The following is a 12,255-nucleotide window of genomic DNA, read 5'->3' as shown; positions in this document are numbered from 1 at the left end:
CCAAGTGGACTCCGTGCCTTTCGTGCCTTTCGTGCCCTTCCAAGTGGGCTGTCTGCCTTTTGTGACCTTCCAAGTGGGCTCTCTGCCTTTCGTGCCCTTCCAAGTGGGCTCTCTGCCTTTCGTGCCCTTCCAAGTGGACTCTCTGCCTTTCGTGCCCTTCCAAGTGGGCTCCCTGCCAAAATACTTATTACCAGTAATTATTTATCCTGCCATACATCCGGTTTCAAGCTTACAGACTGTATAACCCTTATTTGCTTGTCCTGTCATATACAATTGCCCCCCCTGGGTTATTCCTTGCCTCCCCTGTTGCCCCCCCCGCCGAATTTGTAATCACCCAGGACAGTCCTTGACTGCTAACGACGGCATGGTGCCGTCGCTAGCAGTCCCAGTCAGGTGCTAACGACGGCACCATGCCGTCACTAGCACTATCTTACCTTGATGGAGGTCTGTGGACCTCCATCACCACCTACCCCGGCGATCTGCCCCTCACACAGAAGGGCATCACCGTGGCCACCCGATTAAAAAAAAAAATCTTAAAAATATTAAGTTAAAAAAAATGATTTGGGGGTCTCTAAAGGCAGATAAAAAAAGATAAAAATTGCCTAGAGACCCCCAAATTAAATTATTTAAACATAAAGTAGTTTAACTTTAAAAAAAAAAAAAAGTTTAAGTATTCTAGCTAAATGATCACTGTGGTACCCAATGTTACCACAGCGATCATATAGCTATAAAAAGTCACATTCCCTTTTTAAAAATGGCCGATACTAATTTTTAATCCTATGATCCCTTTGATCATGGTTAAATTTAGCCAACAGTAGAGGGAGGCAATTTTTGAAATCCTGATGAACTGCAAATATTATTAAAATCAGCCATTTAGCCTGTGCGGTATGTGAGTAACCATCTCATCCCTGGAGCGCCTTGCATTTTTACTGCAAAACTTATTTTTGCTGTAAAAGTGATTTTTTTTTTCTCCCTTTACCATCATTTCTTTGGGATTGTAAGGGAAAAGAATGGTGTGTGCTACTGTGAGTAAATGTATGGAAAGAATGGCGTGTGCTTCTGTGAGTGAATGGCGATATGAAAGGCGTGTGAATGATCAGTAATTAGGGTTGAAGCCTTGACGTGGCATTATTGCTCACGTGGGAAGTTAAATTATGGCACAAAAAAGTACACATTTGCAAAAATGACATCCCTTGGCGCATCAAATGAGAGGCTGCATGTGTTTCTAGTACAAACCTGGAGTGCGCAAGACACAAATGAACATGTCGTTACGGTTAGAAAAAACATATTTTCAAGCCAAAGCGACATATTCCATCATTATTTGTGCACTCAACATGTAGCCCCTCATTTGAAGCTCCAAGGGGTGTAGTTTCTTAAAATGGATGAATTGTCTGAATGAGGGAGAGCATGAGTTAATATGTGGATGAACTGTCTGAATGAGGGAGAGCATGAGTTAATGTGATTGTGTGTATCATAGATGTATAATTGTGGAAGGGCAAAGATGGCACTAGCAGGATGTTTGAGCCTTGGGGAACCAGATGGCACAGGCAGGGTGTATATGGGACAAAGATGGCAAATCTTATGTGTGTTATCTGGGTGCTGGCCAGGTTCTATGTGGGCAGCGTGGTTGGGGTGTGCAACCTGTGATCTATCCCTGTAATTTAGGGGGTTTTAAATATACCTTTAATGCCGTGTTTTTATGTGAATTCCAATTGATCTGTACCTGCAAAGCTTGGTTTGTGTGTTCTTCTGTAGATCCATATCTGCTATGCTATGTTTCCATACATTATTTATGTATACCTGCAAATACAGGGTTTGTCTTGTCTTGTTCAGTTGATTAATACCTGCAATGCTGTTTCCATGTATTGATTTGATCTATACCTGCAATGCTACATTTCATATATTATTATTGTATACCTGCAAATACAGGATTTGTATGTCTGATTCTGTTTATTTGATATATACCTTCAGTGCTGAGATCACAAGTGAATTTCAATTGATCTATACATGCAAAGCTGGGTTTGTGTGTTAATGTGTTGATCTATACCTGCTATCGGCAGCAGGGTCTAATATTTATATATATATTTATATATATATCGGCAGCAGGGACTAATATTAGGCCCTGAAATCATTTAGTGGAAAAGTTAAGGTATTGTGTTGTTTAAAGGATTTCAAGGATTAGTCGTACTAAGCTTCAGGCTTCCCATGTTGAATGATCAAGTATTGTATTGTCCAATAACAAAAGTATCATTCCATAGCACATTACTTTTGGCAATATATATATATGTGTGTGTGTTTGTGTTTTTTCAGTGGTATGATTTAATGGTGGAAATTATTAATGCCCCCCCAGTTTGACTGTGTATCTTGTGTGCACCCTTATATATTGTTTCTAGAGTCGCCACTGCATACAATACACTGCATTACCTAGATTTCTGCTTGTGGTGTCTTTGTTTGTATAATCATGCATCGTGGGTTACAGACCGAACCCCAAGTATCCCCTGCTAATGGGCTCCTACCCGACCTGATTACCCGAGTCCTGACACAAAGTACCGTATTTGCTCGATTATAAGACGACCCTGATTATAAGACGACCCCCGCAAAATCTGAATATTAATTTAGGAAAAAAAGAAAAAGTCTGATTATAAGACGACCCTATAGGAAAAAAGTTTTACTAGTAAATAATAATTCATGTCTATTTTTTTTTTTGTTTTTAATTTCCTTTTATTTACCAACCAGGCATGCCTTATACCCTCCTATATGCCACTCTGCCCCATGTTATGCCTTTTAACCCCCTATATGCCAGAGTGGCATATAGGGGGTTAAAAGGCATATCATGGGACAGAGTGGCATATAGAGGGACACTTACATACCCAGACACTAATATACCCACCCAGACACTTACACTTACCTACCCACTCTGACACTTACCTACCTACCCAGACACTAATATACTCAGGCACTTCACTCACCGCGATGCCTCAGCAGGCGCTTGCTGCAACTCCCACGGGATTTCAGCATGATGCTGTGTGACCCCGCTAGACCCCGCCTCCTCCAGAACATTGAAGAGGTCTACCGGATCTGCTTTGGGACGGCACAGTGCCGCCGGGTCCCGGTCCTGCAGCAATCTCCCCAACCGGCTCTGCTTCCCCGCAGTGGGCGGGCTATCCCGGGAGCAGGAAGGTACGCGCGTATGCAACCTCGGCTGCTGCCGGCACTTTCGCCGGCGCTCGGTGATAGACGCCGGCAGCAGCTGAGGTTACCATACAGGAGGATCCAGGTCCCCTGCAGCGATGCGGGGGATCTGGATCTTAGTCTAATAGTCAGACCTCATTTGAGGTCTGATTAGAAGACGACCCCGATTACAAGACGAGGGGTATTTTTCAGAGCATCTTATAATCGAGCAAATACGGTAACAACCTTCAGGCACCCTGGAGCAGGTATGAGACATAACATAACATAGAAATGGGCTGGATGCTGCAGGCGGGGAGTAGGGAAGCTAAGCAGAGTACAGAAGAAACATAGCAAGCAAGGGGGGGCAGAGTAAGGAGCAGGGAGACCAAGCAAGAAACATAACCAGACAAGACATACATGGTACAGGACATAACAAAGGACCGGGAACAAGGCAAGGAACACAGGGGATGGAGTAAGGAGCCAACGCTTTCCCTTTAAGCAAGGATAGGACAGCTTAACTGGGACATGGGGAGAGGAGAGAGGAACCAAAATCCTCGGATGATACCAGGAAGAGAGGGCAAAAGCATAAGAGACTGACACATAAACACAGGACTAGCCTAGGACTATGAGATAACAATTGGAGATTCCGTCACATCTTATGGCCATAGTATGCTTAGCCCACCACCAAGCCAAAGTACTCCAATGACGGTGGGTCCTAACACTAAACTTTGCTTACAGAGGTACTAAACAAACCAAACATGAAATCTAAACACATAGCAATAAGACATACCTTTAGACTGCTGACTGAGAAACAGAACACATGGGTGGGGCACACCTTATAAAGGAAACAGAGCTAAAGCAAAGAGCAAGACTGGAATCAAGGAATCAGAGGTACAGGACAGAGCATAGGGAAATCCAAGAATGGATTTCTGCAAAGGGAGAACTATAGCAAGGACTAGGGAAACTCTAGCAAGACAAGGAAACTAAAGACATGCAGCTCCGCAGCCTGGATGGGGCCTGACAGTAATGTTTATTGTAATAAGCAATAAATATATTATTTTCCTATGGATCTGCATGATTACTTCTCACAGTTAAATTATCTCCAACCTACTTTTAAGTTGCTGATTGTTGTTGATTGGTTCAGATAGCCTTTGTAGCTGTGGTCTATGAAAAAGACTACTGGCTCTGAAACAAGCTGCTGTCAATTTCAGCATCCATGCAGTACCAGATTAAGTGCATCATTCGCCTGGTGCTGAGGATTTTTGGCCTTTTATGGAAAACAAAAATAGACAGAATCATAACTCCTCAGCATCCATGTGTACTGGATAAAGAGAACATCAGTGCTAGACAGATAGTACACTATATAATTTTACGTAAAGGGATTGGGATTACGTCAGTACAGTAAAAAAAAAATAAGTAATGACATGGGACGCTTAAGGTCACAATTTTGTGCCATTAATCCTTTCTATTAAAATATGCTGATTAAATAAAGTAACAGAAAACCTTTACTTTTCCTCTCACTGATTTCTGGGCCAAGAAAGTTTAGTCCTCTGAAGTGACTACAAATTCAGGAGTTCAATTCATTCTTACAGCAAGTAAAGTGCCAGAAAACAGATGACTAAATACATACCAGGACAGGCTCTGCCACACTGACACCCAAACACACACACCAGGACAGGCTCTTCCATACCGACACCCAAACAAACACACCAGCTCAGGCTCTGCCACACCAACATGTAAACACACACCAGCACAGACTCTGCCACACCAACACCCAAAAACACACAACAGATCAGGCTCTGCCACACCAACACGTAAACAAACACACACACCAGGACAGGCTCTGCCACACTGACAATGAAAAACACGCACCAGGACAGACTCTGCCATACTGACACCCAAACAAACACACCAGATCAGGCTCTGCCACACCAACATGTAAACAGACACCAGCCAGCCCACTGGGAAATCTCTTGGTGGGCCGACCCTCACTGGGCCTATTTTCAGGTAGGGGCCTGGAGCTGCAGCTCCATCACCCCTACGTTTATCCGGCCCTGCATCCATGGGGTTAATTTTTAAAGTACACACTACAATTACATGGATTTCCTCACAGTTAATACGCCATCACAAGGAAGATTTTGGCACCCTGTTTAGTCCGAAGTCTGACTAGAAGATCTGGGGGAGCTGTAAAGAAAGACATTACTGCACACGGAGGGAACCAAAAAATAAGGACAACCACGAAAAGCATTCAAGCACACATAACTATGCCAACCAGGAACAAAAGGTGGAAGTTCCTCTTTAAAATGAGGAATAGTACAGAATTTTGTACTGGTGTGATGTAATGGTGTGTGCATATTGCCTCGGTACTGAACAACACCACCAGTTTTAGAAATGCAAGAAATATCTGCATGAAAATCATTGCTGGTACCCTGGGGAGCATAGAAGTGGTGGTGGTCATGTTAATTAACCATATAAACAACATAAAGATATTAAAAAATAATCTTAGTTATCACAAATAAAACTACAATGCAAAGCATAAAAAGTAGTGCAAAATAAAAATATACTATTTAATAATAGCATAGTTCTGCAGTTTGGACAATGTCACAAGAGTGGCAATTAAATTGTTTTAAATAGGTCAAGACCTTTTATTGACCTGAATTACCCTATATTGTCAACAGCCTCATGAAACTCTCCTTTGTATCCACTGGGACATGACTGAAGAAAAGTGCCAAAATGATCAATTGCAAGCAACTTAGCCTGGTTTTGAACTATGGCCAACCAAGCTGTTTATTACTCCACCATATGAGAAAACTATGCAAAATAATTGTTCCCTTTCCAACTCCATAAGGACATGATCTTGGTGCAGCCAAGATCTGGAAACTTTCTGTCAGACAGCACTGGCCTATACAAAAGATCCCATACCGACAAGAAGAGACATATAAAGCCTACGAGCATATTGTTCTGCTTACAAACAGAAAAGCCCATGTCATACGTTTTATACTAAGTGATTACAGGCCAGTATACCGCGTTCTCACAAATAAAGTATTTTAAACAAAATGTTTTGTTTTTTGATTTTCACTTTTATTGCAGCTCAGTTTTTTTTTTATAATAGTTGAGAATAATGTATTGTATCAGTTTTTCAAATATGGACCGTCAGGTTTGTCTATCTTGTGAATGGTGAAACTAGCAACATGTTACATGTGAAAACTAACAAGTTAATGCACAGTCCCCAACCCCAATTGCATCAAATTATTATTTGTTGTTTTATATAGCGCCATTATGTTCTGTAGTGCTGTACAAAGGGTAGACAGGACATAGCAAGTGGTATATAACATAACCATTTGACTTCCAGAACAGGTTGAGGGCCCTGTTTAAACAAGCTTACAAATCCCAGAGATAAGAAAGCCTTTTTCTAGTTTTTTGTGTTCTATACAAAGCATGGAAAGAGAATAATTACCGGTATATATTAATATGCCTAAGTACTGTCCCAGACCCACTCCTGCATTGTTGGTATATTTCTTAGCATTAGCATAAACAATGCTTTTAATGTCAGTTTAATGGCAATATTATTAATTGTCACACAACTCTCCTTGAGCAGGGTCATATCACGTGATGCTACATTTTGTAACCCCATACATAATTCTGAAATTTCTGCTCAAGACTACATAATTTCAATCTGATAGATACTGTAATAGGAAAATCAATGTATTGTTTAATTAATTTTATTCAAATGTATATTTTTTTCTTGATTTCCACTTTATTTTTTGGATAAGAGTAGGGTGAGTTAAGGTTTTAGGTGTTTTGCTGTGTGATACCTTCTGCGGTGGATATTCTGTTACTACTTTTGTCCTATGAGATTTTCAATCTGAGCTTTTATGGCTGAATCATATAAACAATGATTTATTTTCCACGGCTGATCCATCAGAATAATGTTTGATGTTGATTTACTTTTTATGAATCAAGTTGAGTAAAATTAATTAAACAATTAATTAATATTCTGATTATAGTATTTATCCAAATAAAATTCTCTAATCTTGAGCAATTAATGTATTCAGTAACTTTTCTCTATATCTACTATTTTCTTAATTTACTAGTAAGTGATCAGCTCTCTTTTTGAATGTATTTATTTATAAGGAAAATTGACACCATTTGCTCTATAAGTACTTACATTTGCATGTTGGATTGTGTGAGACGAAATCGTTGCCATGTTCTAATATCCACGAGTCATGAGAACTACCTTCACAAAAAGCAGGGGATCATGGGTAGGTGAGTATTCACATGAAATATAGAAATAATGATAAATGTACTATATTTGAGACATTCTGACTAATGCTACATCATTTACAACCACAGGACAATAACTAAAGGATATAAAATCATGGTGGGAGTTCCCTTTTAAAGGGAAACAGTCTGATAACATATAGAAGCTGAAATAAATAAACGTACATATGATATAACCTCTGACAGCAACAGTTCTCATTCAAGTGTTAAAACAGTGTGATAGATAGGTAGATAGATAGATAGATAGATAAATAGATATACAGACAGACAGATAGATAGTACAAGACAAAAAAACAATTTTCGTTTAACAATTTAAAAGAGGCTTGGCACACAAGGTGCTAAAAAGAGTTAATCTGAAGTTTTCCAGAACTCCACACATGAAAAAACTTAAATTTGACACTTAAAACCTCTCTAGGCTTGATATATATCTATTTTATTCCCCAAGCTGATGTTCGTCGAGTCACTACACCATGTTTCTCCTTTATGCTGAGTTAAAGAGTTGGTTTATTAGTGTAAATGACTACGTCCTTTGAATTGCCTCATCAGTAAGATTAATTTATTTTCTTTTAATTAGGTCCCTGTGGCTAGCACCGGCTGGTAGCATTAGCATTGCCCTGTATGGAAAGTGGAGCTTGGAGACTTTGTACAGGCTTCAGTCACATTTATGTGCCCACAGAAACGGCATCAAAACGAGATGCAGGCAAGCAATAATTAATGGTGTTGAATTATTCACACATAAATTCCTTTTGAAATAAGATGAATTTTGGTCTATCTTAATGATATAGCAATGTCAACAGAAGTCGCTGGATTTAATAAAGGTTGTTTGCCACAGGAGAATAGTTTTTTTTCATTAGCCTTCTTGAGGTATGAGATCAGGGCGTTAACATTCTAGTGCAATTGACCAGGTAAAATTATTTTCCATATTTACTGCTTTGGTTTTGCTGTCAGCTTTCTGTTACCAAATCCCCATACAAAACCTTGGGGGGGGGGGGTTAGCTTCTCCTCCAAAATGAAAAGAAGTGAGTAATCTGGAAAAAAGACATAAAAAAGTTTTATGCAAATTTTAAAACAAATCTGTTGGTAAAACAGGAAAGGCTCAAAGGGTTTTTCCAATTTTATTTTTAATATATTAAAGGCTAAAGTATGTTCTAATGACTGCAAAACTAGAAACCTTTCATATCAAACAGCCCCAGAGATACCATCTGCAATCTTTAAACCAAAGCATTGCTTTGTACTTTGTACATTGTAAATATGCATTATAGTTTATCATTTAATAGAAAATATACTGTTTTATTATGAGGAGGCACAACGTTAGACAGCATATGAAATGCCAATGGTAAGACTATTGCCTTATTTCAAATATTTTTTTATTACTATTATCAAAAATTTGAGGTCAATTTCCTTGTTTTTGAAAGAACCACAAATTGTGTCCATTAAAATAACATCACAAATGGATCAGAACTATAATGTAAACATTGTGAATGTTGTAATGACTATTGCAGCTGGAAACGGCCGGTTTTTAATGGAATACCTTCATAAGCGTGCAAAGGCTCTTTGTTAGCAGCCACCAGTCCTGTGTTCCAATGGCATGTTGTGTTTGCTAATCCAAGATTAAGTTGAAAAGGCTAATTGGTCATTAGAAAAACCCTTTTGCAATTATGTTATGATAAACAGCTAAGTGACCCCAAACTTCTGAATGGTAGTCTGTATGTATGTATATATATATATATGTGTATGTATGTATATACATATACATGTATATTCTATGGTTTTCTATATTATGACATATAAACAATCTGACCTTAGCAGGTCTAAAAAATAGGATTAACAACAACACATGCCATACTACACTGTGTCATGATTTATTAAACAAAAATAAAGTCAAAATGGAGAAGCCATGGGTGGGGAAAAAAGTATACCTTATGATTCAATATCTTGTAGAACCACATTTAGCAGCTACAACTTGAAGTAGTCATTTTTTCTATGACTCTACCAGTCTCTCACATCATTGTGGAGGACCTTTAGCCCACTATTCTTCACAACGTTGCTTTAGTTCATTGAAGTTTGATGCACAGCTCTCTTAAGGTCCCGCCACAGCATTTCAATTGGGTTGAGGTCTGGACTTTAACTGGGCCCTTGTAACACCTTCATTCTTTACTTTTTCAACCATCCTGTTGCAGATTTTCTGGTGTGCTTGGGATCATTATCTTGTTGCATGACCCAATTTTGGGCAAGCTGTAGCTATCGGTCAGATGGCCTTATTTGGTTCAGGGTGGACTCAATGCAACTTTGCAAACCTAAGCTTTGCTGCCATGATACTTTCTCCTGGCAGCCCTTCCAAACAACCATACTTGTTTACTATGTTCCTAATTGTACTGTCATTGATTTTAACATTTAACATGCTAACTGAGGACTGTAAAGTCTGAGATGTAACTTTTTTTTGCAATTTCTCTGAGCATTGCACGGCCTGACCTTGGGGTGAATTTTCTGGGATGTCCACTCCTGGGAAAATTGGCAACTGTCTTGAATGCTTTCCACTTTAAATAACCTTTCTCACTGTATTATGGAATTTAAAAAATTAGTGATACCTGGAATTTAGCATCTTTCTAAAAGTGAAACATACGACTGTACATGTAAGAAACCCTTAAATCCTGCGGTTTTCCGACCTCATTCCTCACAGCTATCTTGGCACACTACAACGCTCCTGTCACGTCCGAGGCTGCGGAGCTGCATATCTCGCTCTTGCTTCAGTTTTCCTGTTTTGCTTCGATCCATTCCTGGATTTCCTTTTGCTCTGTTCTGATCATCCATTCCTTGCTTCTGCTTCAGCTCTTTGCTTCAGCTCTGTTTCCTTTATAAGGTGTGCCCCACCCGTGTGTTCTGTTTGTCTCAGTCTGCAGTCTAAAGGTATGTCTCAGTGCTATGTGTTTGGATTACATGTTTAGTTTGTTTCGTACCACTGTCAGCAGGGATTATCGTTAGGACCCACCGTCATTGGAGTATTTTGGCGTAGTGGTGGGCTAAGCATACTATGCCCATATGATGTGACGGAATCTCCAATTGTTATCACATAGTTCTAGGCTACTTCCTGTATTCATGTTTTGCCCTTCTTCCTTGTATCATCTGAGGATTCTGGTTCCTCTCTCCTTTCCCCATGTCCTAGTCAATATGGCCTATCCTTGCTTAAAGGAGAAGCGTCCGAGGATTCCGGCTCCTCACTCCTTCCCCTGTGTTCCTTGCCTTGTTCCCTGTCCTTTGTTGTGCCCTGTATCATGTATGTCTTGTCTGGTTATGTTCCTTGCTTGGTCTCCCTGTTGCTCTGTCCCTTGCTCTGTCCTTGCTTGCTACGTTTCTGTTGATCCCCGCCCAGCTTCTGTGGTCCCAGCCTGCAGCATCCTGCACATGATTCTAGTGCTACGTGTCATGCCTGCTCCAGGGTGCCTGCAGGATATCTCCAAGTTTTGATGCTTTGTCAGATTCAAGTTTAGTTTGGATTTCCAAATCCAGCCAAGTTTGGTTCTGCTCTGTTCTGGACTACATCTGGTGCTATGTCAGGGCGCTGGTATGTGGCTGCTCATCCCTAGATCCCCACCGGGAGAGTGCAGTCGCCCTGCACCAGGCCCTGTCCAACTCCACTACTGCACTGTGACTCCTGCACACAATCTTTGGGCGCGCTGGGTCAATGCAGTCATCTGTTTGGACCCGGTCCGTGACAGCTCCCTTTGCCCAAGTCTCCTAAAATGGATTCTAATCCATCTCTTCAACATTAGAAAGGGCACATGCCAGGGGTGCCCGCTTTCGCCTCTTATCTTTGTCTTGGCTTTGGAACCTCTTGCCATAAAAATAAAAACCAATCCACTAATCTCCGGAACAACGGTTGTCAAACAAGCATACGCTCCCAATCTTTTTGCAGAAGACATACTAATCGCTCCCTCCCCTCTTGCACTTGTTGGACTCTTATGGATTCATATCCTACTATAAAAATAATAATTATTATTATTATACTTTATTTATAAAGGCCCCGACAGATTCCGCAGCGCTCTACAACGTAAAAATTTTACACATAACGACAAGTACAAAATGACAAGCAATTGAAGGGCCCTGTTCCCGAAGGAACTTATATTCTAGGTGGATAAGGGGTGAGAAACAGGAGGTGAGTTCTGCATGGTAGTGAATGATGTTAATGTAGGGGGAGTTTATATCAGTGGTAGGCTTCCCTGAAGAGAAAAGTTTTTAGGGAGCGTTTGAAGGAGGGTAGAGTTGGTGAGAGTCGGACAGCACGGGGAAGAGAGTTCCAGAGGGTTGGTGCTGCGCGAGAGAAGTCCTGTAGGCGGGCATTGGAGGAGGTGATAAGTGAAGATGCAAAGAGCAGGTCAGTGTTGGATCTTAGAGGGCGGGCTGGAGTATATTTGCTGATGAGGGAGGATAGGTAGAGGGAAGTGGTGTTAGTGAGAGCTTTGTAGGATAGAGTGAGTAATTTGAATTTAATTCTGCTATGGATGGGGAGCCAGTGGAGGGACTCGCAGAGAGGTGCGGCAGATGCAGCGCGTCGGGTGAGATAGATTAGCCTGGCAGATGCATTGAGCGCAGATTGAAGAGGGGATAGTCGGGAGAGAGGGAGGCCGGTAAGTAGGTTTTTGCAGTAGTCTAGACAGGAGATTACGAGGGAGTGGATTAGTTGTTTTGTGGTGCTGGCAGTCAAGAAAGGACGAATTTTGGAAATGTTATGCAGTTGGAAGTGGCAAGATTTAGAGAGTGATTTGATGTGAGGGATAAAAGGTAGGTTAGAGTCGAGGCAGCGGA

The sequence above is a fragment of the Sceloporus occidentalis genome, unplaced genomic scaffold (assembly GCF_023333645.1).
Source record: "Sceloporus occidentalis isolate IW3139 unplaced genomic scaffold, rSceOcc1.0.p SCAF_96, whole genome shotgun sequence".
NCBI classification, from domain to species: Eukaryota; Metazoa; Chordata; class Lepidosauria; order Squamata; family Phrynosomatidae; genus Sceloporus; species Sceloporus occidentalis.
This window is presented reverse-complemented; position numbering follows the sequence as displayed.